General features: G+C 37.6%; 1 non-coding gene across 1 annotated transcript; it reads right to left on the minus strand.

The window, feature by feature from the left end:
• Positions 1-315: 315 nt before the first annotated feature.
• Positions 316-507, minus strand: LOC118003795. Its single transcript, XR_004677428.1, has one exon. It is a non-coding gene; the product is annotated as a U2 spliceosomal RNA (small nuclear RNA).
• Positions 508-25,230: the final 24,723 nt, after the last annotated feature.

The following is a 25,230-nucleotide window of genomic DNA, read 5'->3' on the forward strand; positions in this document are numbered from 1 at the left end:
TACAGAGAGGAAGGAAAGGAAGAAAGAAAAAAGAAAGTTGAGTTCTTTCACGTCTCCGGGGGGAACTTGTACAAGTGAGTATATCAGTTCTTAGCTATAAGTGGACCTTGATTGTCATTTGTTTGAAGGCAGGCTTGCTGGTGATGGAGATTCAGGGCAACCCGCATCCCAAGACTCTCAAAGGGAAAACTTTGGATTTAAAGAAATGTAACAAAGTGGTAATTCAGACTGTGGACAGAAATGTGACATGGGGAGGGGAGCCGGTGGGTAGGCCTCTTTCCTGCACTCCTCAACACACATGCAAGTTCATACACATTTTAGTTCTGTTATTCTTTCTCTAGAAGACAGGAAAGCAGATACAAAGTAGATACAAAGTGGAACCAACCTTTTTGGCTTAGGACAATAGGATGTGGGACTATGTAAACTTTTTGGCTACTTTCACTGATTTTGTTAAACTGATAAGAACAGATACTACACTTGATCTTAGCCAAAAGGCCGAGAAGCGATGCTACTTTCACTGATTTTGTTTGAGAAATTTTATTTTTAAATTATTTGTTAGCTACTTTCATTGATTTTGCTTGAGAAGTAGTTTTGTTCTGTTTTAGTCTTTGATTACTATTTCCTATTTGGTCCTTCCTAAATTTTTAGTAACTTAAAATACAGTCATCTGTCTTAGAGGGAATAGAAGGAACGGCAGTGTTTTCCTAAATATCGTTTAGTTTCACATGTTCCAGGGAAGTAAGACCTTCGAGGGGCTTGGGCGTGCTGGTTGCAGCAGGATCAAAAGAAGAGAACCCAGAAAGGGAAGTGAGATGAGGAGAAAAAGTTGCAGATGCTTTTTATAAGAAATGCTCCCTCTGCCTCCAGCAAGAGGCTCCTGCCAGAATTTTATTTGCTGAAAACTTGGGTGTTTTTTAAATTCTGTTTTAATAAGTTGATTGATTATCTACTTTCAATCCTAATTCATTGTTTTTATGCTTGTTTTTTGTTTGTTTTTGCTTAACAAAGCCACTCAATTGCAGAAGCAATAGGGACTCAAATCCGTGGTGTATTGAGGCCCTGTTTGTTCTCCCCTCCCTCCTTGGCCCTCAGGCTGCAACTGCAAGGAAGGAGCAGGTATTTGGCCTTAGGCCCAGTTGCTTTCCTTCTGTTGTCAGCAACTGTTTTCTTCTCTCCTAAGCTGATTTTATTTTCTTGCCCTGTTGTCTTAAGTCGCACTAATTAACAGTCTTTTTGGTGAAGGCCAAGGTGAAAATATCCTCTCAACCTTCAACTTTTCATAGCTTGTAAATGATCTTGCCTCTCCCTCAGAGGAGCATCAGTCTGTGACATTGATATTTTTGTCCCCGTCTAGTGAGCCTTTTCAGTGTCGGTTCCCTGCTGTGACAGCCACGTCAATGCTGAGCATAGGGACTGTCCCAGTCCTCACAGCTGATATTACAGGCTGTCTGGGGCTTCTGGAGACGGCACACTCCCATTGCCTGGTGACGGCTGGACCCACAGGGACTCGAAAACTGCCTGTTTTCCAAACCAAAGACTAGTAGTAAAGTAAGGATCGTCAGCCAGATGCTTCTTCCTGCAAGTGCCTGTCATCGGAGAGCCTCTAGCCCACATACCATGGAATTTATCTGGTAGTATAAATTATGCTCTTGTGAATTCGGGGCATTATGTAATGCTTTAGAGAACTTTTTAGAAAGATGGGGACACTAGGGACTTTTCTACAGTCACAATATATGTGCTTCCCTGACTTTGCAGGAGAGAGAGGTGAACAATGGGATGTCTTTTCTTCTCCAACCTTGGTTTGTTTCCTATCATATGTGGAGGTATAAGCAGCTCTATCATTCATGTGAATTTAATAATATAGAATTGAAGCAGGCATTTTCTTTCTTTCTTTTTTTTTTTTTTTAAGATTTTATTTATTTATTTGAGAGAGAGAGAATGAGAGACAGAGAGCATGAGAGGGAGGAGGGTCAGAGGGAGAAGCAGACTCACCGCCGAGCAGGGAGCCCGATGCGGGACTCGATCCCGGGACTCCAGGATCATGACCTGAGCCGAAGGCGGTCGCTTAACCAACTGAGCCACCCAGGTGCCCCTGAAGCAGGCATTTTCTAACTTGATACTTTTTCCCCTAAAGTTTTGCAATTCTCTCATTTTCATGGTAGCATAGTGTAATGGTTAAACGCGTGGGCTCTGGGTTCAGTTCCTGGCTTAGACACTTACTGGCTCTGTGAACTTGCATAGTTTATGTAAGCTTTATGGTGTCTCAGTTCCTTTTGTTAAAAAGTGGGGGGGTTAATAATTATGCCTGATCCGCGGAGTTGTGAGGATAAAATGGAGTAGAATGTTTGGCATCCTCAGAGACCGGTCTGGTGCATCACAAACCAACATACTGGCATGCCTATCAGGAGAGCCTGTTTTCCTAGGAGACAGGTGCATGCCTCAGTGAATCAGTGCTCTTTAGGGTACAGCCTCCCAGGTTGGATAATGACTTAACTCCCTGATTGGAATCAGAGAAGGATTCTCAAAGGATGGATCCTTGTAGCTGCTTAGGTGCTGATTTCTAAACAAAATGTAAATGTGCTCATTTACATTCCAGGCCAGCCTGTGTCCATCTCCAATACCACCATGTGATTGAGGCATACTGTAATATTCCAAGAAGCTGACACGATCTTCTGTTGAAACAGTGTTAATTTCAGATTCTAGCTGAGTATACTCAATAACTGTAAATCCCAGAGTTTCCAAGAGTAAGACTAGATGTCTGTGGGTACTCAATCTTTATTCAAAGGCATAACCCAGTTGTCCTTTATACTGGAAAAGATGCCACATATAACATGATACAGTGTTCTCAAGTATCTAAAGTTTTGGTGAAAAATAGTCTACAGCCAGCCTCTGAGTATTACTATATGTATACTTTAAAATGATTATCTTCATACAAATAATATTGAAAAAAAAATTATTCATTATAATCTTACCACCTTTATCTTATTATATGGTTATAGGATTATATGACACTCCCATATCACATTGCTTTTCTTTTCCATGTTCTTTTTTAATCTTTATACATATACATATGCTTTGTATATTAGACTATAATGTATAATTTTGTATTTCATTCTTACCCATTTAGCCCTGTTGAGCATTTTTTCCTTTTATAACAAAATCCTTTAATTATTCATTTTAATGTATAGATAGATAGCATTCTGCTGGATAAGTGTATTGTGTTTTACCATTATCTTCTTTTGGAGTACTAAGGTTATTTTTGTATTATTGTTAACATAACCCTCTAGCATATTTGTGCATAACCTCCTTCCTTTTCTCTGGGATTTTTTTTCTCTAGCCATCAATTTATAAAATAATAACATATGCATGGTTATTATCTAGATTGTCTTATTCTTATAAGCTTTTAGCTTCTTCATGTATAAGGCCCTTTCAGACTAGACTCCAGACATTGAGTTGAAGGAGGATATTAAACATGGAGACTGAGTGTGGATGAAATCTTCTCCAGGAGAGCCATTTGTTGTCTCTCAAAAAAAAAAAAAAAAAGTATTTTACATATTCCAGGCACTCTGTTAGGCCCTGAGGATATTATGGGCAAAAAGACATGGTCTTTGTCCTCTTAGAGACTGGATCTAAGTGAGGGAGTCATCTTTAATTAAATAATTGCATAAATAGATAACAAATCACACTGCTAACAATAGCTGCAACCATAAAATGAGTGTATGTTTTGAGGGTTTTATTATGGCAAGGACTAAGGGTAATTTTCTGAAGAAGTAATATTTGAGCTTTGTTGTGAAAGATGAATAGAAATTAAATTAGGGGGCCAGGGTGTTTTCTGGGGAGTGGGTAGAGCATTTGACCACAGAATGCTGTGGCAGGAGGGAAAAGGATCATTGGAGATAGGAAATGCTATACCAGGGTAGCTGGAGCACAGATACTAAAGTGTCCTCTGTTTTCTGGAACAAGAAGCTGCATTGCTCTAGAATATTTACTCTGAGTGAGAATGGGGGAATGGATTGATTGCTTTTATTACTTTTTTATTCTGCAAACCTTTCATTGCTGCTGTAAAAACTGATTCTAGTATTGGTAAAAGCCTTCAAAATTGCTTGGTGGTCTCTATATGCTTATTAAAAATAATATCCCACTTATAATCTATAAGAAAAAAGTTGTCATATCATTTATATAGCTCCTTTTAAGAAAGGAAATTTACATCTGTGACTTTATGTTAATAAAAAGAATTTCATTTCAAGTTGACTTCTGAGCCAAGCAAAGCAAATATAAATATTCTGGTTGACATCAAAGTTAGACGAATCTCTGTAGAGATTATATATTGCATATGAAAGGAAGTCAAATTGCTTAAATATCTATTTATTATTCTCATAGCTCTCCAATCTAATAACTTCTTCAGTGGTGAATCAACTTTCTAAATGTCAGGACAAATTATGGCTATTTATGACTTAATCTTTCTCTGGGCTATAACAGACTCAAAATGCCTGCACTTTCACTCTGGCATGTAGGCAGTAATGGGTGGAATTTGTTGTGCTTTGGGTCCATACAGATAGATAGATATGCATAATGGTGCGCTATGGCCACCTTCCATCTTCATGGCACTTTACATTTTCTAAAGCATTTTAATACCTCTTACTGTATTAAAAATCCAGTTTTAGAACTGGAATGGACTTTAAGCTTTAGTTTAAAGGTGTTTTTAACAAAAAGCAATGGGCTTAGAGAATTGTGTTCAAATTGGAGCTCTGTAATCTACCAGCTAAGTGGCTTTGGGCAAGTCACGTAAACTCTGTCACACAGTCACCTCATTTCTACACTGGGGTTAACTAGTACCAAATGTGCAAGACTGGCTTGGGCGATAATTGAGGTCATAAATGAGAAAGGTTCCCAGGAGATGTTTAACCTATATGAATACCTTTAGCAATACAGCACATGGTCACACACAAACTAATATAGGCAAACGTATTAGGATACACTTCCCAGCCAAGTACTACTGGCTCAGTTTTACAGGTGATGAAATGGAATCAGATGGGGGCAAGCTGCTTATTCAAGATGACTTATCAAGAATGAATCACAATGAAATGCACATCTCCTGACTCTTGGTCTATCATATTTACCTCCATTCTCCTTCACCTTTGGAATTTCTTTCCCTGCCTTATGTTCTCCTCTTTGGGGATTTATTCCTTTTCATATTAGGCAGAAGATAAATAGCAACATGGATGGGTTTTATTAACATGACCCTCTGACCTCAAACTAGCACCGTTACGTCTTAGAGAAGACATCTCAGACCATAAACTAATGACTTACAATGGTAGATAATGTAATATTGCAGAAAGAAATTAAGCTGGAGATTGTAGTGACTAGCTGTATGATTTTTAAATAAGACAACCTTTCTATGCCTTATCAAAAAAAAATGATATTGGACTGGGATATAGCTATGAACTTTTCTGCCTTTAATATTTTGAGAGTCCATGCACAGAAGTAATAATTAAAGTGCGCATTACTTATCAGAGCAGTTATCAGCAGTGAAATGCTTGAGGTGCATTTCTGTAGTATTTCCTAAGCCATTATATACATTGTACTAGAGGTTTCTTCTATTAAAATATTTCAACACTAAGTTGGTAAGGACTTCCCCTGGGACTTGATGTATTCATTTTGTATTTATATATGTTTGTGAACCACAGCAGGAATAAAACAGTACCTTTTCTATTCCTTGTTTACTGAACTACTACTTAACCTACAAGAACCAGATCAAATGACAAAATTTTTGTGATGCCTTCCCATTCACCCAAGTGGAAACAATCACACTCAAAGCACATAGTTATAACATCCATCAGGAAGCAGTGTGATCATTTGTTTGTATGTCTGTCTCCTATGTAAGACTCATGTATTTTCAGAATCTATAGTAGAGCCTGGCACATAATAGATGCTCAATAATTATTTACCAGATGATAGAAGATTCTGAAAAAAATTAATAAGTTTCCATGTGTCCGTCATTGAGTGTACTAAACAGAACAAGTTTTAGATTATTCTAGGATTCTTTTCATTGCATATTTGATACTATGTGGTGTTTATGGTAAAAACAACAATGAAGAGGGTTGTGACAAATCAAGTATCCAACAGCCCTGAGGACTTGCAGCAACTTCCCCTGTGACCCTTGATTGATACTCAGAAGTGACTGTGCAACCCTATGTGTCACATCTTCCTTCAGTATCAGCTGTCCTTACAGAGCTCACATTGTTTGTTTTCTGGTACAAACTATTAAAAGGTGGAGCTGCAGAGAATAGGATGTGGTTGGAAAGAGATGAGCACACAAAAAGCCTGAGGCATACTGAAGGAGAGTGTGGTTCTTCCTTGGAGTGGAAATATCACTCTGAAAGTCTTCTCTTAGTTTGTAAGTGCTCCACCAGCTACTTGTCAGGAACACTCCAGCCAAGGCTACCAGATTTGTAGAACTAGAGCTAGAGTTAATTTACAGCAAACTGGCAACCAATTGTAGTTTGGCTGCTGAATGGATTATTCCAGGTAACAGTAAAGTTTATTCGGGAGAGGTAGCAATGTGTAATTCAGTGCCAATAGACTGGATTTGTTTCCAAGTCTGCCATTTACCAGCTGGATGACCTTGCAGAAGCCATGTCATCTGAGACTCAGCTTCTCATTTGTCAAAGGAATTAATGATCCTTTTCCTGCTCTTTCATAGAAGTGTTGTGAGTCTCAATTTAGAAAATAAATGTTTGGGAAATGTAAGATGTTATTATTTACCTCTTTGGTTTATATTTTACTTTCATCAATTAAGAAAATAATGACAGACTGCACTATATTATTAGCTTGTGGTTAGGGGTAAATTTTAGCTTGGAATAATTTGGGCAATCACACTGGTTTATGATCTTGTGCAAATTTAGAAGACTTGGTGTGCCATGCATACAGGTTTTTAGTCGGAAAATTAAAAAACAAAAGATCTCCTTTCCTAATCCCAAAGAAAATCTTTGTTTCGTTTGACTAAATCATAGGCTTTTGAACACTGAATCATCTGAGTATACCACAATCTACATATGGTGTCCTTAAGCACAAATAAACTCTGTTGATTTCAAAAATTAATGTTTCCCCTTGAAGATGGAATGTTTATAAACTGTGTTGTTGGTCTATGGCTATCTGTGTTTGCAAGCCTGCTTATCACCAAGAATCCCAAGGTGAGATGGGAATTAGCTATGAGGAGAAAATTGTGCTTTCACAGCTGTTCTAGGCCAAATATTGAATCAGAGTACTGTTTCAGTCAATGGTTTTTATAAAGAGAAAGTAGCACTTCGTTTCATGGAGAATGTCCCAGAACAAAGAGAATTTGTTTGCATTATTCTGCTTTTTTCAATGGAGGGTATAAATGTCACTCAGTGATTCGACTGGGTATTCATGGACTTTTATAGCAATTACATTAGATTCTTATTTCAGATAGTCTCAAAGGGTAGAATTTTTTCTAAAAAAATAACATAAACTACATCATATTATATCTTTAATTTTTTTGTAACATAAAAACACTGTAAATTTATGAAGAGGAGACAAAAACAAGATACTTTTGTTTGGGGCCTGTCAAGATTTCAAACCCCAAAGGGTCTGTGTAGGGCAATACAGGCTCTCTCCTCCCCAGGGGAGAGGCTTGCTTTCTCTGTGGCTAAATTGGAAGGACTTCTGAGGTGAGGAAAAAAGTCATGTTAGAGCTTTAGTATAAAGCTCCTTAGGCAAGCAGGACAGAAGGGTTTTTGCAATTTAAATTCTGGTGTTTCCTAAACTCCTTGGAAAGATAGGCTAGTCCTTTTGTTTAGATTTTAAACATACAGCTCTCCCGGTAAAATTGCAGGCTCTGGGAGTCTGGCTGCCTCATTTAATTTTTAGTGTCAGGAGAAACAATCCCCAGTGAAAATGTAAACACCAGACTATTATTTACCAGTGACACTGGCTCTGAGCCTAATCTTCAGGTGTCTCCAAAGCTATTTTTTAAAGGAAGATCTTCCTTGTTTAGATCTGATGAAAAATTTCCAAGGCCTGACCAGATGCTTTGTTTTTGTGACCATTCTTGCCTGGGTCTGTAATATATGAAATGACACTGCAGACCAGGCCTCCTTATCTGGCTTCAAGGACATGGTGCCCTTGGATAAGAACCATGGATTTTGGTATCATCCTCATGTGAACACAAAGTATTTAAAATGAAACCCATCTGGGAATTTATAAGACATATTTGTGAGAAATGAATGCACTTGACCAGGAACAATACTATTCTTGTTGATTAAAATAAGATAGTTTAGTTGTCTCTTTTTGATAGGAGTGTGTGAATCTCACATTAAAGCAGAGGTATTTTGTGAAGGAGGTAGAGGGGACGGTATCATTAATTTCCCAGTGTAACTAGGACAAAATGATCATCTGGAAGGTAGAGACTGATTGTAAGGGGTAGTGGGGGGTGGAGGGAACATAAGATTTGGAATTGCAAGCCCTGGGTGAATAATGGCTGCATGATCCCAGGGAATCCACATAACTCCTGAGATGTCAGTTTTATCAGCATATCAGTAGTAAAGTAGGGATATAAAAATATATATATTTGCATATATTTTGTGTTTTATTCTCTGGATCAAAATAAAATGATATAATGTGTTTCAAAGTGTTCCATGAATATTAGAGTGGTAAGATATTATTATTATTAATACTGCTACTACTGCTATTAATACTGTTTAAACCCAAAATTCAGTTGAGTAAAGTTGAAGATCTAATTGGCTTTATTAAATGATTGAGCAGCATCCCATCTAACAAGTAGAGGGGAATGCCCAGGAATTGTACAAAATGGGAGGTTTTTATAGGAAGGAGGGTGGGGAAAGAACTTTATTAAGAAAAGAAAAGGCTATTTTCCCTTAGGGGGGAAGGGAAAGGGTCTTATCATGCTGATTACCTCATTTTTCTTTGGGGGATGGAGAGGGCCTGTATGGCAGATTACTTCACTGGCGTTATTAAAACTACATTTCTGGGAGAGGTTGAAACCCCAGTTAGATTACATATTAAGCCCCTGTTTGGGAACTCTGCCTAAGTGGCTCCATTTTGGGCCTGAGGTTTCTTCTTCCTCCTCCTCCTCCTCCCCTTTTTTTTCTCTTGTCTAGATCAACCAAACTGACTCCACAGAGTCACCCTTAAATATAGCAGATGCTCACTAAACTCAATACATGTGGATGATACTCTATTGGGAAAGTATTCTCAGAAGCAATGAATCTGTCTAGATTATCAACACACTGTGGGCAGGAGCCATCTATTCTTCCTCTATCTTAGACCTTATATATTTTTCTGAGCCTTGCACAAAGCAGGGATGCTACATTCTTTTGTTTTTTTACATATTTTTTAATATTTCATTTTTATTTTTTGTTAAGTTGTAATTAACATACAATGTTATATTAATTTCAGGTATACAACATATTGATTCAGCAATTCTATACATTACTCAGTGCTCACCACGATGAGTATAGTCACCTGTCACCATTTGTTATTAGAATATTATTGATTATATTCTCTATGGTGCAATTTTCATCTCTGACTTATTTATTTCATGACTGGAACTTTGTATCTCTTAATACCCTTTATTTATTTCACCCATCCTCCATCCACCTCCCCTTTGGCAACCATCAATTTGTTCTTTGTATTCAAGAGTTTGTTTCTTTGTTTGTTTTGTTTTTTCTAGATTCCACATATAAGTGAAGTCACCTGGTATTTGTCTTTCTCTGACTTATTTTACTTCATATAATATCCTCCAAATTGATCTATGTTGCAAATGGCAAGATCTCATTCTTTTTTATGGCTGAGTAATATTCCATTACATATGCATGCCATATCTTCTTTATTTCATTCATCTATCAGTGGACACATAGGTTGTTTCCATATCTTGACTATTGAAAATAATACTGCAGTAAACAGGGATGAATGTAACTTTTCAAATTAGGATTTTGATTTTATTTGGGTAAATATCTAGTAGTGGAATTAATGGATTGCATGGTATTTCTTTTTTTTTAAATTTTTTGTTGTTTTGTTAATCACCATACATTACATCATTAGTTTTTGATGTAGTGTTCCATGATTCATTGTTTGTGTATAGCACCCAGTGCTCCATGCAGAACATGCCCTCTTTAATACCCATCACCAGGCTAACCCATCCTCCCACCCCCCTCTGCTCTAGAACCCTCAGTTTGTTTTTCAGAGTCCATTGTCTCTCATGGTTTGTCTCCCCCTCCGATGTCCCCCCTTCATTCTTCCCCTCCTGCTATCTTCTTCTTCTTTTTTTTTTAACATATATTGTATTATTTGTTTCAGAGGTACAAATCTGTGATTCAACAGTCTTGCACAATTCACAGCACTCACCATAGCACATACCCTCCCAAATGTCTATCACCCAGCCACCCCAACCCTCCCACCCCCCACCACTCCAACAACCCTCAGTTTGATTCCTGAGATTAAGAATTCCTCATGTCAGTGAGGTCATATGATACATGTCTTTCTCTGATTGACTTATTTCACTCAGCATAACACCCTCCAGTTCCATCCATGTGTTGCAAATGGCAAGATCTCATTCCTTTTGATGGCTGCATAATATTCCATTGTATATATATATACCACGTCTTCTTTATCCATTCATCTGTCGATGGACATCTTGGCTCTTCCCACAGTTTGGCTATTGTGGACATTGCTGCTATAAACATCGGGATGCACATACCCCTTTGGATCCCTACATTTGTATCCTTGGGGTAAATACCCAGTAGTGCAATTCCTGGATCGTATGGTAGCTCTATTTTCAACTTTTTGAGGAACCTCCATACTGTTTTCCAGAGTGGCTGCACCAGCTTGAATTCCCACCAACAGTGTAGGAGGGTTCCCTTTTTCCACATCCTCACCAACATCTGTCATTTCCTGACTTGTTAATTTTAGCCATTCTGACTGGTGTGAGGTGGTATCTCATTGAGATTTTGATTTGGATTTCCCCGATGCTGAGCGATGTTGAGCACTTTTTCATGTGTCTGTTGGCCATTTGGATGTCTTCTTTGGAAAAATATCTGTTCATGTCTTCTGCCCATTTCTTGATTGGATCATGTGTTCTTTGGGTGTTGAGTTTGATAAATTCTTTATAGATTTTGGATACTAGCCCTTTATCTGATATGTCATTTGCAAATATCTTCTCCCATTCTGTCGGTTGTCTTTTGATTTTGTTGACTGTTTCTTCTGCTGTGCAAAAGCTTTTTATCTTAATGAGGTCCCAATAGATCATTTTTGCCCTTGCTTCCCTTGCCTTTGGCGATATTTCTAGGAAGAAGTTGCTGCAGCTGAGGTCGAAGAGGTTGCTGCCTGTGTTCTTTAGGATTTTGATGGACTCCTGTCTCATATTGAGGTCTTTCAACCATTTTGAGTCTATTTTTGTGTGTGGTGTAAGGAAATGGTCCAGTTTCATTCTTCTGCATGTGGCTGTCCAATTTTCCCAACACCATTTGTTGAAGAGACTGTCTTTGTTCCATTGGACATTCTTTCCTGCTTTGTCAAAGATTAGTTGACCATAGAGTTGAGGGTCCATTTCTGGGCTCTCTCTTCTGTTCCATTGATCTGTGTGCCTGTTTTTGTGCCAGTACCATACTGTCTTGATGATGACAGCTTTTAATAGAGCTTGAAGTCCAGAATTGTGGTGCCGCCTGCTTTGCTTTTCTTTTTCAACCTTCCTCTGTCTATTAGGGGTCTTTTCTGGTTCCATACAAATTTTAGGATTATTTGTTCCATTTCTTTGAAAAAAGTGGATGGTATTTTGATAGGGATTGCATTGAATGTGTAGATTGCTCTAGGTAGCATTGACATCCTCACAATATTTGTTCTTCCAATCCATGAGCATGGAACGTTTTTCCATTTCTTCATGTCTTCCTCAGTTACTTTCATGAGTAGTTTATAGTTTTCTGAGTACAGATCCTTTGCCTCTTTGGTTAGATTTATTCCTAGGTATCTTATGGTTTTGGGTGCAATTATAAATGGGATTGACTCCTTAATTTCTCTTTCTTCTGTCTCGTTGTTGGTGTATAGGAATGCCACTGATTTCTGTGCATTGATTTTATATCCTGCCACTTTACTGAATTCCTGTATGAGTTCTAGCAGTTTTGGGGTGGAGTCTTTGGGGTTTTCCACATAAAGTATCATATCATCTGCAAAGAGTAAGAGTTTGACTTCTTCTTTGCCGATTTGGATGCCTTTGATTTCTTTTTGTTGCCTGATTGCTGTGGCTAGGACTTCTAATACTATGTTGAATAGCAGTGGTGATAGTGGACATCCCTGCCGTGTTCCTGACCTTAGGGGGAAAGCTCTCAGTTTTTCCCCATTGAGAATGGTATTCGCTGTGGCTTTTTCATAGATGGCTTTTATGATATTGAGGTATGTGCCCTCTATCCCTATACTCTGAAGAGTTTTGATCAAGAAAGGATGCTGTACTTTGTCAAAAGCTTTTTCTGCATCTATTGAGAGGATCATATGATTCTTGTTCTTCCTTTTGTTAATGTATTGTATCACATTGATTGATTTGAGAATGCTGAACCAACCTTGCAGCCCAGGGATAAATCCCACTTGGTCATGGTGAATAATCCTTTTAATGTACTGTTGGATCCTATTGGCTAGTATTTTGGTGAGAATTTTTGCATCCATGTTCATCAGGGATATTGGTCTGTAATTCTCCTTTTTGATGGGGTCTTTGTCTGGTTTGGGGATCAAGGTAATGGTGGCCTCATAGAATGAGTTTGGAGGTTTTCCTTCCATTTCTATTTTTTGGAACAGTTTCAGAAGCATAGATATTAATTCTTCTTTAAATGTTTGGTAGAATTCCTCTGGGAAGCCATCTGGCCCTGGGTTTTTGTTTGTTGGGAGATTTTTGATGACTGCTTCAATTTCCTTAGTGGTTATAGGTCTGTTCAGGTTTTCTATTTCTTCCTGGTTCAGTTTTGGTAGTTGATACATCTCTAGGAATGCATCCATTTCTTCCAGATTATCTAATTTGCTGGCATGTACTTGCTCATAATATGTTCTTATAATTGTTTGTATTTCTTTAGTATTGGTTGTGATCTCTCCTCTTTCATTCATGATTTTGTTGATTTGGGTCCTTTCTGTTTTCTTTTTAATAAGTCTGGCCAGGGGTTTATCAGTGTTGTTAATTCTTTCAAAGAACCAGCTCCTAGTTTCGTTGATCTGTTCTCCTGTTCTTTTGGTTTCTATTTCATTGATTTCTGCTCTGATCTTTAGTATTTCTCTTCTCCTGCAGGGTTTAGGCTTTATTTGCTGTTCTTTCCCCAGCTCCTTTAGGTGTATGGTTAGGTTGTGTATTTGAGACCTTTCTTGTTTCTTGAGAAAGGCTTGTATTGCTCTATACTTTTCTCTTAGGACTGCCTTTGCTGTGTCCCAAAGATTTTGGACAGTTGTGTTTTCATTTTCATTTGTTTCCATGATTTTTAAAAATTCTTCTTTAATTTCCTGGTTGACGCATTCATTCTTTAGTAGGATGCTCTTTAGCCTCCATGTATTTGAGTTCTTTCCCACTTTCCTCTTGTGATTGAGTTCCAGTTTCAAAGCATTGTGGTCTGAAAATATGCAGAGAATGATCCCAGTCATTTGGTACCAGTTGAGACCTGATTTGTGACCTAGGATGTGATCTATTCTGGAGAATGTTCGATGGGCACTAGAGAAGAATGTGTATTCTGTTGCTTTGGGATGGAATGTTCTGACTATACCTGTGAAGTTCATTTGGTCCAGTGTGTCATTTAAAGCCTTTATTTCCTTGTTGATCTTTTGGTCTGATGATCTGTCCATTTCAGTGAGGGGGGTGTTAACATCCCCCACTATTATTGTATTGTTGTCGATTTGTTTCTTTGCTTTTGATATTAATTGGTTTATATAATTGGCTGCTCCCATGTTAGGGGCATAGATATTAAAAATTGTTAGATCTTCTTGTTGGATAGACCCTGTAAGTAGGATATAGTGTCCTTCCTCATCTCTTATTATAGTCTTTGGTTTAAAATCTAATTTGTCTGATATAAGGATTGCCACCCCAGGTTTCTTTTGGTGTCCATTAGCATGGTAAATGGTTTTCCACCCCCTGACTTTCAATCTTGGGGTGTCTTTGGGTCTAAAATGAGTCTCTTGCAGACAGCATATCGATGGGTCTTGTTTTTTTTTATGCAATCTGATACCCTGTGTCTTTTGATTGGGGCATTTAGCCCATTTACATTCAGGGTAACTATTGAAAGATAGGAATTTAGTGCCATTGTATTGCCTGTAAGGTGACTGTTACTGTATATTGTCTGTCTTCCTTTCTGGTCTATGTTGCTTTTAGGCTCTCTCTTTGCTCAGAGGACCCCTTTCAATATTTCTTGTAGGGCTGGTTTCGTGTTTGCAAATTCCTTTAGTTTTTGTTTGTCCTGGAAGCTTTTTATCTCTCCTTCTATTTTCAATGACAGCCTAGCTGGATATAGTATTCTTGTCTGCATATTGTTCTCATTTAGTGCTCTGAATATATCCTGCCAGTCCTTTCTGGCCTGCCAGGTCTCTGTGGATAGGTCTGTTGCCAATCTAATGTTTCTACCATTGTAGGTTACATATCTCTTCTCCCGAGCTGCTTTCAGGATTTTCTCTTTGTCTCTGAGACTCATAAGTTTTACTATTAGTTTTTGGGGTTTGACCTATTTTTATTGATTTTGAGAGGGTTTCTCTGTGCCTCCTGGATTTTGATGCCTGTTTCCTTCCCCAAATTAGGGAAGTTCTCTGCTATAATTTGCTCCATTATACCTTCTGCCCCTCTCTGTCTTTCTTCTTCTTCTGGGATCCCAATTATTCTAATGTTGTTTCGTCTTATGGTATCGCTTATCTCTCGATTTCTCCCCTCGTGATCCAGTAGTTGTTTATCTCTCTTTTTCTCAGCTTCTTTATTTTCCATCATTTGGTCTTCTATATCACTAATTCTTTCTTCTGCCTCATTTATCCAACAGTTAGAGCCCCCATTTTTGATTGCACCTTATTAATAGCCTTTTGATTTCGACTTGGTTAGATTTTAGTTTTTTTATTTCTCCAGAAAGGGTGTCTCTAATAACTTCCATGCTTTTTTCAAGCCCAGCTAGTTTTTTTAAAATCATCATTCTGAACTCTAGATCCGACATCGTACTAATGTCTGTATTTAGTAAGTCCCTGGCAGTGGGTACTGCCTCTTGTTCTTTTTGTTGAGGTGATTTTTTTCCGTCTTGTCATTTTGTCCAGAGGAGAATAGATGAATGAGTGAACAAAATGCCAACAGGGTAACAACCTCCCCAGAAAATATACTCTAAACAAATCAGAAAAGACCTGAAACCGGGGGAAAAGAAAGGGAAAGAAAGAAAAAAGAAAAAGAAAAAAAAAGAAAAAGAAAAAGATAAAAACAACAAAAACAGAACAAAACAAAACAAAAAAACCCAGAATATGATCAGATATGGTCAGGCTGATGCATAAATCAGTGCCACACACTAGATTTTGGGTGTCTTTTGGTTTGTTAGAAGAAAGTGCCTCCCAAAATGTTAAAGAAAGAAAAACTTCAATATGTACAAAAATAAGGGTTAATATGAAGAAGGAATGGAATGTGACTGTAAAGATGAAAATTATAAAAAATTTTATAAAAGGAATTGATAAGAAGTTGTTTGAGAAAAGAAAGAAAAAAAAAGGGAGAGAATGTGAGCAGGCAGGAGACTAGAACAAAGCCATACACTAGAGATTTAGGGTATATTTTGATCTGTTAGAAGAAACTATCTCAAAATTTTAAAGAGAGAACAACTTATATATATATGTCAAAAATAAGGGTAACTACTATGAAGGGATAGAATATGACTCTAAAAATGAAAAATAAAAATGTTTTTTAAAAAAGGGATTGATAAGATGTTGGTTGAAAAAGGGAAAAAGAAAAATTCAAAAAAAAAAAAAAGACAGTTAAAAAAAATTAACTTTGAAAGACTAAAGAATCATGGTAAAAAAGCCATGGATTCTATGTGCAGTATTCCCCTAGCACTGGAGTTCTGCCGTTCTCATTGATCGGTAATCTTGGTCTTGGCTGGCTGTTTTTGCTGAATTTCTGGGGGAGGGGCCTGTTGCCGTGGTTCCCAAATGTCTTTGCCAGAGGCGGAATTGCCCCACCTTTGCCAGGTCTGGGTTAAGTAATCTGCTCGGGTTTGCTCTCAGGAGCTTTTGTTCCCTGCAAGCTTTCTGTACAGCTTTGGAGGACAAGAGTGAAAATGGCGGCCTCCCAATCTCTGCACCGGAGGAGCTGAGAACTCAGGGCTCTGTTCCTCAGTGAGCCCTATAGAAAAGCAGTCAATCACTCCTGTCTCCCCAGTCTCCGGCCGCACTCCGTGCTCACCCAGCCTGTGACCAAGTGTTTCTATCTCTGGCACCTGACCGGGTTTGTAGTCTCCAAACCCAGCAGATCCCTGTGGTGAGCTACTGTGCCACTCCTCCCAGGGGAGGAAGGGGAGTCTCCCCAGATCTGCTGCTTATTGGGTCCCTGCTGGAAGAGCAGTGGCCTGACCGGGCTGTGGATCATGGTTTATGACAACCCCGAGCTGAGAGCCTGCACCTCGGCTCTGTCTCTGCAACCGGCTTCCCTGCTCTGATACCTGGGAGCTCTGCCGCACTCAGGCACCCCAGGTCTTTCTGTGACCCCGAGGGTCCTAAGACCACACTGTCCCACGAGGGTTCCACCCCCCACTTAGCCACCGCAGTGACGTCCCTCAGCGGAGCTGACTTCTAAAAGTTCCGATTTTGTGCTCTGGGGCTCTATCACTTGCCAGTAGCGGCCGACGAAGACCCCCTCCCCCGTCTCTCTTCCCGAATATCGCCTTGGATTCACTTCTCCGCATGTCCTACCTTCCAGAAAGTGGTCGCTTTTCTGTTCAGAGAGTTGCTGCTATTCTTTTCTTCAATCTTCTGTTGAGTTCATAGGTGTTCAGAATGGTTTGATCCCTATCCAGCTGAATTCCTGGGACCAGACAAAATCCAGGTCTCCTACTCCTCCGCCATCTTGCTCTGCCCCCGGATTGCATGGTGTTTCTATTTTTAACTTTTTTAGTAACTTCCATACAGATTTTCCATAGTGGTTGCACCAATTTACATTCCCACCAACAATGCACCAGAGTTCCCTTTTCTCTACATCCTCTCCAACACTTGCTATTTCTTGTCTTTTTTTTTTTTAATTTTACTTTATTATGTTATGTTTGATTTTAGTCATTGTGACAGGTGTAAGGTAATATCTCATTGTGGTTTTGATTTGCATTTTCCTGATGATTAGTAATGTTGAGCCTCTTTTCATGCATCTGTTGACCATCTGTGTGTCGTCTTTGGAAAAATGTCTATTCCAGTCCTTCCCTATTTTTAATCAGATTGTTTTTATTTTATTTTGTTTTGTTTTGTTTGGTGTTGAGTTGTATAAGTTCTCTATATATTTTAGATAGGATTCCCTTACCAGATAAATCATTTGCAAATATGTTCTACTGTTTAGTAGGTTGTCTTTTTGTTTTGATGATGCTTTCCTTTACTGTGCAAAAGATTTTCTTTTTGATGTAGTCCCAATAGTTTATTTTTGCCTTTGTTTCCCTTACCTGAAGAGACATACCTAAAACATTGCTAAGGGCGATGTCTAAGAGATTACTGTGTTTGTTTTCTTTGAGGAATTTTATGGTTTCAGGTCTCATATTTAGGTCTTTAATCCATTTTGAGTTTATTTTTGTGTGTGGTGTAGGAAAGTGGTCCAGTTTCATTTTTTTGCCTCCAGTTTTCCCAGTAGTATGGTTTTCTTTTTTTTTTTTTTTTAAGATTTTATTTATTTATTTGAGAGAGAGAGAATGGAAGAGAGAGAGCATGAGAGGGGGGAGTGTCAGAGGGAGAAGCAGACTCCCTGCTGAGCAGGGAGCCCGATGCGGGACTCGATCCTGGGACTCCAGGATCATGACTTGAGCCGAAGGCAGTCACTTAACCAACTGAGCCACCCAGGCACTCCTATGGTTTTCTTTTTAACAATACTATTGGAAGAGGAGGGGGAGAGCCTAAGAAAATAAATATAAACATTTGTTTTATCCTATGTTCTATAATAGATATTGTGTTATTCATTACAGATATAAGAACACATGATACAGTCTTTGACCTGAAAGTACATGACTGGTAGGGGAAGTAGGTTTGTCAAAAATATAATCACAAGGCAGTGTGGTAAATGAAATAGTAGAGACAGCTACTGGATCCCAGAATAGAATGAAAGGAAGTGAGTAGTTTGGCTTGACTGAGTTTGGAAGATCTTCCAAAGGAAAAAGATCTTCAATCCTTTGATGCTTCAAGGATTGGTAGGAGTTTACTCTTCTGCCATGGAAAAGATGACACTCCAGAAAGAAGGGCATGGAGGAATGACAGAGCAGGGCAAGTTCAGGGACCTGCCAGTAACTTGCTATGCCTGGCATTCTGCTCTTAATGTGGGATAAATTGAGTGAGCTGAGTCTAGACAGGTAAGCAGGTGGCACATATCGAAAAGGTCACTTTCCCAGAATAAGACTTTCCTTTGGGAAAAGGTTTTAAGCGGGTAAGTGGCATCCATTTATATAACAAATACTTATATTGCACTGTTCTAAAAACTTTATAAATGTTCAGTCATTTCATCTTCATAACAGTCAGGTGAAATAGATGTTTTTACTTCCATTTAACTTCTGGGGAATGTGAGGCATGAACAGGTTAAGTAACATTCCCAAGATGAGACAGCTAGTACGTGATGGAACAAAGATTCCACCCAGCCTCTGGAGTCCATATTCCTGACCACTTCACTGTGCTACCACTCAGGATTAGTTACATGTTTTAGAAAGATCACCCTGGCTACTGGGCAGGGAATGGATTGGGGAGGAGGCAGGGTTATAGGTAGGGAGACCAGTTGGGTATAGGTGCAAAGTCCAGCCAAGAAATGGTGTATTAGTGAGGTAAGAGGGAGGAAATAGATGGGTTCAAAGGGTGTGTTTGAAAGTAGACTTGATAGTAATTAATTTGTGCTGATTGTGGAGTATAAACAAGTTAAGGATCTCCACTTTTGGGGTAGGTGGTAATTAAGTTAACAAGACAGGAAGTACTGGATTAAGAATGGGAGAAAAAGGGTAATTGTTCATATGCATTTTGAAGCAGCTGGAATATGCAGGTGATCATGTACAGAAGGCAGATGGTTATATAGAGCTAGAATTCAAACGAAAGTTCTAAGTCTGAAATTGTGATTTAGAAGTCATCATTGGAAACTGTAGGTATATACATGATTGCCCAGGGAAATTATAAACAGATCCTTCCTGATTTGATCTGGTTTGGAGATGCAGATATTTAAGTTTGCCCTTTTGGCATGAAGTGAGAAGAGCAAAGGGTTGGAATAGAACTCTAGGGAGAGCCAGCCATCATGATCTCTTCAAGAATGATTGAATAAGCCAAATCATATTAGTGTATTCTGCCAGCTATTAGTTGACATAGACATTTGTAACTGCTCAAGTAGAGTTTGACAACTACAGAAATAATAATTTATAAAAAAAAAAGAGAGAAGGGATAAAACATGTCTACATGTTGAGCATTTCAGCACAGAGATATTCAAAATATTCAAAAACTATTCAAAATCTGTTTAGATTCCCTTGGGAAGACACTTGATTATAAGTGCTTTTACTTTGTTGGGAGAAAGTGTCACTGTAGGCTCTTGCAGTTGGGATTTATGGTAAAGAGTTTTCCAGAGGCTGGCTAGGAAACATTCTCAGAGGCACTGCTGCTTCCACAGAGTACTGGGAGGTTTCATTTACTATTTTACTCATTGTATAAGTAATCTAGATGTACAAGAGATAATTTATGGCAGTGGAAGAACCAATTTCAGGAAAGGGCCATGCCTTTTATTTTCTCTTTGGGAAGATTTTATATTGACTTACAGCCAAAAGAAAGGGATGAAGATTACAACATGGCAGGAGTCATTGAAGAAAAGGATCATACTTAGTGTTCACTAAGATATTTTATAGAGAATTTACCTCCTTGTGCCATGTTATTTTGAAATGCCATTTAGTAAAAATGATGTTGCCAGAGACTTAATGAATGTATTTACCCTAAATAGTTTTAAAGCACTTAATACTGAAATTAAGAGTGATTAGAAAAAATGTGATATTTAGATATGTAGTTAACTGTATAAAGGATCAGCTTAGACCTAAAGGATTTTTTTAGGTGCATGTATTGGGGACCGGTTACATTAAATTTGGACTTTGCTCTTGTGGTGACTACTTAAGAGTAAAACTTCTGAGCATTTGAATATTTCAAGTTTGGTGAATTTGATTATAAATACTTTAGGGACAGACTGTCTCCATTATAATAAAAGTCATGTTAGCTGGCACTGTACCCACTGGAAAGTTATAGAAACCAGCATTTTCCAAGTATGCTCTTTATTCTTAAAAATGGCTTCAAAGGTACAGTTAAAGGAAGCAGAGTAGAATTTCTATGAGAACAGTATCAAAAAGAAAAAAAAAAAAGAGATGCTAATAGTGACAAAAGAGGAGGACTGTGATGTCATTGGTTTTAGTTATCGAATACTATGGAACAAGCCACCCAAAACAGGAAATTAAAACAATGGTTTCTTTAAGATATGGTAAAATTCTTTTTTTTTTTTAAGATTTTATTTTTTTATTTGTTGGAGAGAGAGAGCAAGAGCACGCACAAGCAAGGGGAGCGGCAGAGGGAGAAGCAGGACTGCTTCTGAGCAAGTCTGCCTGATGCAGGACTTGATCCCAGGAGCCTGGAATCATGACCTGAACTGAAGGCAGACACTTAACCCACTGAGCCACCCAGGTGTCCCAAGGTTTGGTAAAATTCTCCAGGGAAACCATTGGGGTGGGCCTGGAGTATTTTTCCAGGAATTGGTATATTTCATTAAAGTCGTCAAATTTAGGGTTAAGCCTCTGCCTTCGGCTCTGCCTTCTAGGTCATGATATCTGGGTCCTGGGATAGAGCCCTGCATGGAGCCTCACTTTGGGCTCCCTGCTCAATGCAGGAGCCTGCTCCTCCCTCTCCTCCCTACTTGTGCTCTCTCTCACTATCTCTGTCTCTCTCTCAAATAAATCAAAATAAAATTAAAAGAAAATCTTTAAAAGAGTTGTCAAATTTATGGTGAAAAGTTGTTCATAGTATACTCTAATTACTTTTTTGTCTGTAGAGTCTATGATGATATCCCCTGTTTTGTTCCTAATGTTGGTAATTTGTGTCTTCTCTCTTAGTTTGTCAATCTTGCTTGAAGTTTGTCAATTTTACTGATATTTTTAAAGAACAGACACTTCATTTCATTGACTTTTCTCTCTGTTGTTTTCCTGTTTTCAATTTTTTTTTTTATTCTACTCTTCTATTTCCATCTTTTTGTTGGCTTTGGGTTTATTTTGCTCTTCATATTCTAGGTTCATGAAGTGAGAGCTTAAATTATTGATTTGAGCCTTCTTTTTGATTATATGTGTTTAGTGCTTTAAATTCCTTTCTCAACACTACTATAGTGTTTTTACTCAGCTCAATGTACTTTTTAAATTTCCTTTGAGATTTCTTCTTTGACCCCCTAACTATTTAGAAGCATGTGGTTTAGTATCCAAGTGTTTGGAAATTTTCCTGTTATCTTTCTGTTATTGATTTCTAGCTTTGATTCATTGTGGATAGAAAATACACAGAAATGATTTCAATTCTTTTAAATTTGTTGAGGCTTACTCTACTGCCCATAATATGGCCAGTTTTGGTGTATGTTTTGTGGATGCTTGAAAGAAAATGTGTTTTCTACTGTTATTGGAGGTTGTTCTACAAATGTCAACTAAGTTCTGTTGGTTGGTACTACTATTGAATTCTTCTGTATCTTTGCTAATATTTTACCTAGTTGCTCTATCCATTTTTGATAGAGGGTTGATGAAAGTTTTCAACTATAAATGCAAATTTGTCTACTTCTGCTTTCAATTTTATCAGTTGTGTGACATATTATACAGATCTGTATTTGGTGTAAGTACATTTAGTATTGATATATCTTCCTGGTGGATTGACCCTTTTTACGTTTATGTAATGTGCCTTTTATTTTTTTTTATTTTTTATTTTTATTATTTTTTAAAGATTTTATTTATTCATTTGAGACACAGAGATACAGAGAGAGAGAGAGCATGAGCAGGGGGAGAGGCAGGGGGAGAGGGAGAAGCAGGCTCCCCACTGAGCCAAGAGCCCAATGTGGGGCTCAATCCCAGGACCCTGGGATCATGACCTGAGCTGAAGGCAGATGCTTAACCATCTGAGCCACCCAGGTGCCCTGTAATGTCCCTTTTAGTGTCTGATAATTTTCATTGCTCTAAAGTCCATAGTCTTATCTGATATTAATATAGTCACGCCTGCTTTCTTTTAATTAATGTCTATGCATTATCTTTGTTTATCCTTTTACTTTCAACATGCCTATATTGTTATATTTGAAGTGAATCTCTTATAGACAGCATATAATAGGATCATGCTTTACATAGTCTGTCAATATCTGTCTTCTAATTGACATATTTAGATGATTCACATGTAATATAATTATTTGTATTTAAATATAATAAATATGAAATGGCTTATCCTAAGATGGCTCCAGGCTTCCTAATTGTTGTTTTTGTTGTTTCTTATAGTTCAAAAAAGAAAAAGAATTATTTTATTATTTTAATAATTTAATTTATTTGGCTCAGTTTTTAAAAAGTCTTTAGCACAGAGCTTAGCAGGTTGTAATAAAAATTCTAACTTTATGTATTTGGATTGTGGGCAAGTAAATGGAATAGCAATCTTTTCTCTTTTTCCCTATATTTTCAAATGTAAATAGAAAAGTTGGCCCCAACCCTCCAGTGATGATTTATGTGCAGTCAGTCAACAACAATCTATATGCCCTGCTGTGGAAACTTTAATTTATTCTCTGATGAGTTCCGGGATTGTACATTGCCTTAGATTCGCAAAAAAAACAAAATGCAGTAATGAGGTAGATAGAGGATTTTAAACTCTAAGCTCCATTAAGGTAGAGTTGTATCTTTTTTGTTCACCACTTTATACTTAAAGCAGAGTATAGTATGTGCCATAGAAAACATTTGGTTAATATTTGTCAAATGAATGAATTGACAAATGAAATAGAGAACTGATTTATTAATCCTCAGCTCAAGAACAGTCCTCAGTTGTTAGAATATCCTTTCTTGAGTTTTATTTTATTTTTTAAATTTTATTTTAATTCCAGTATAGTTAACATACATGTTATATTAGTTTTAGGTATACAATATAGTGATCAACAATTTTATACATTATTCAGTGGTTATCATGATAAGTGAAATTTTATTTTATTTTTTATTTTTATTTTAAAGATTTTTAAAATTTATTTGACAGAGAGAGAGAGGGATAGCGAGTGCAGGGACACAAGCAGGGGGACCGGAAGAGGGAGAAGCAGGCTTCCCGTCGAATAGGGAGCCTGATGTGGGGCTTGATCCCAGGACCCTGGGATCATGACCTGAGCCAAAGGCAGACACTTAACAACTGAGCCACCCAGGCACCCCAATAAGTGTACTTTTAGTACCCTTCACCTACTTCACCATGTCTTCACCTATCTCCCCTCTGGTAACCATCAGTTTGTTCTCTATAGTTGAGTGTTTTTTGGTTTGTCTCATATTTTCTTTGTTCATTTGTTTTGTTTCTTAATTTCACATTTAAATGAAATCATAAGGTATAGTCTTCCTCTGACTGGCTTATTTCAGTTCGCATTATACCCACTAGATCCATCCATGTTGTTGCAAATAATAAGATTTCATTCTTTTTTATGACTGAGTAATATTCTATTATATATATACACTATGCCTTCTTTATCCATTCATCTATTGATGACATTTGGGTTGCTTCCATAATTTGACTGTTGTATACAATGCTGCAATGAATATAAGGGTGCATCTATCTCTTCAAACTAGTGTTTTCCTATTCTTTAGGTAAATATCCAGTAGTGGAATTACTGGATCATATGGTAATACTGTTTTTGATATTTTGAGGAACCTCCATACTGTTTTCTACAATGGCTGCACCAGCTTGCATTCCTACCAACAGTGCATGGGGATTCCTTTTTCTCCATATCCTCACCAACACTTGTTCTTGTATTTTTTTTATTTTAGCCATTCTGACGGGTGTGATATACCTTTTATTGGGTATATCATTTGCAAATATCTTTTTCTGTTCAGTAGATTGTCTTTTAGTTTTGTTGATTGTTTCCCTAACTGTGCAGATGCTTTTTATTTTGATGTAGTTCCAATAAATTATTTGTCCCAATAAATTATTTGCCTTTATTTCCATTGTCTCAGGAGACATATCTAGAAAAATGTTGCTATAGCTGATATCAGAGAAATTACTGCCTATGCTTTCTTATGGGATGTTTATGGTTTCAGGTCTCACATTTAGTTCTTTAACCCATTTTGAGTTTATTTTTGTGAATGATATAAGAAAGTGGTATAATTTCATTCTTTTGCATGTAGCTGTCCAGCTTTCCTAACACCATTTGTTAAAGAGATGTTTTTTTTCCCATTGCATATTCTTGCCTCCTTTATTGAAGATTCATTGACCATATAATTATGGGTTTATTTCTGGGCTTTCTATTCTGTTCTATTGATCTGTGTGTCTATTTTTATGTCAGACCATACTGTTTTGATTACTGTGCTTTTATAGGATATCTTGATATCAGGGATTGTGATACCTCCAGTTTTTTTTTAATTTATTTTTATTTAAATTCAATTAATTAACATATAATGTATTATTGGTTTCAGAGGTAGAGGTCAGTGATTCATTAGTCTTATATAATACCCAGTGCTCATTTCATCATGTGCCTTCCTTAATGTCCATCACCCAGTTACCCCATTCCCCACCCCACCTCCCCTCCAGCAACCCTCCGTTTGTTTCCTATGATTAAGAGTCTCTTATGGTTTTTCTCCCTCTCTGATTTCATCTTGTTTTATTTTTTCCTCTCTTCCCCAATGTTCCTTTGTTTTGTTTCTTAAATTCTACATATGAGTGAGTGAGATGCCTCCAGTTTTGTTCTTCTTTTTCAAGATTGCTTTGGCTATTTGGAGTCTAATGGTTCCATACAAATTTTAGGATTATTTGTTCTAGTTCTGTGAAAAGCACTGTTTTTGATAGGGA

This window comes from Mirounga leonina, unplaced genomic scaffold, assembly GCF_011800145.1.
Source record: "Mirounga leonina isolate KUSES-001 unplaced genomic scaffold, KU_Mleo_1.0 Mir_91, whole genome shotgun sequence".
Classification (NCBI taxonomy): domain Eukaryota; kingdom Metazoa; phylum Chordata; class Mammalia; order Carnivora; family Phocidae; genus Mirounga; species Mirounga leonina.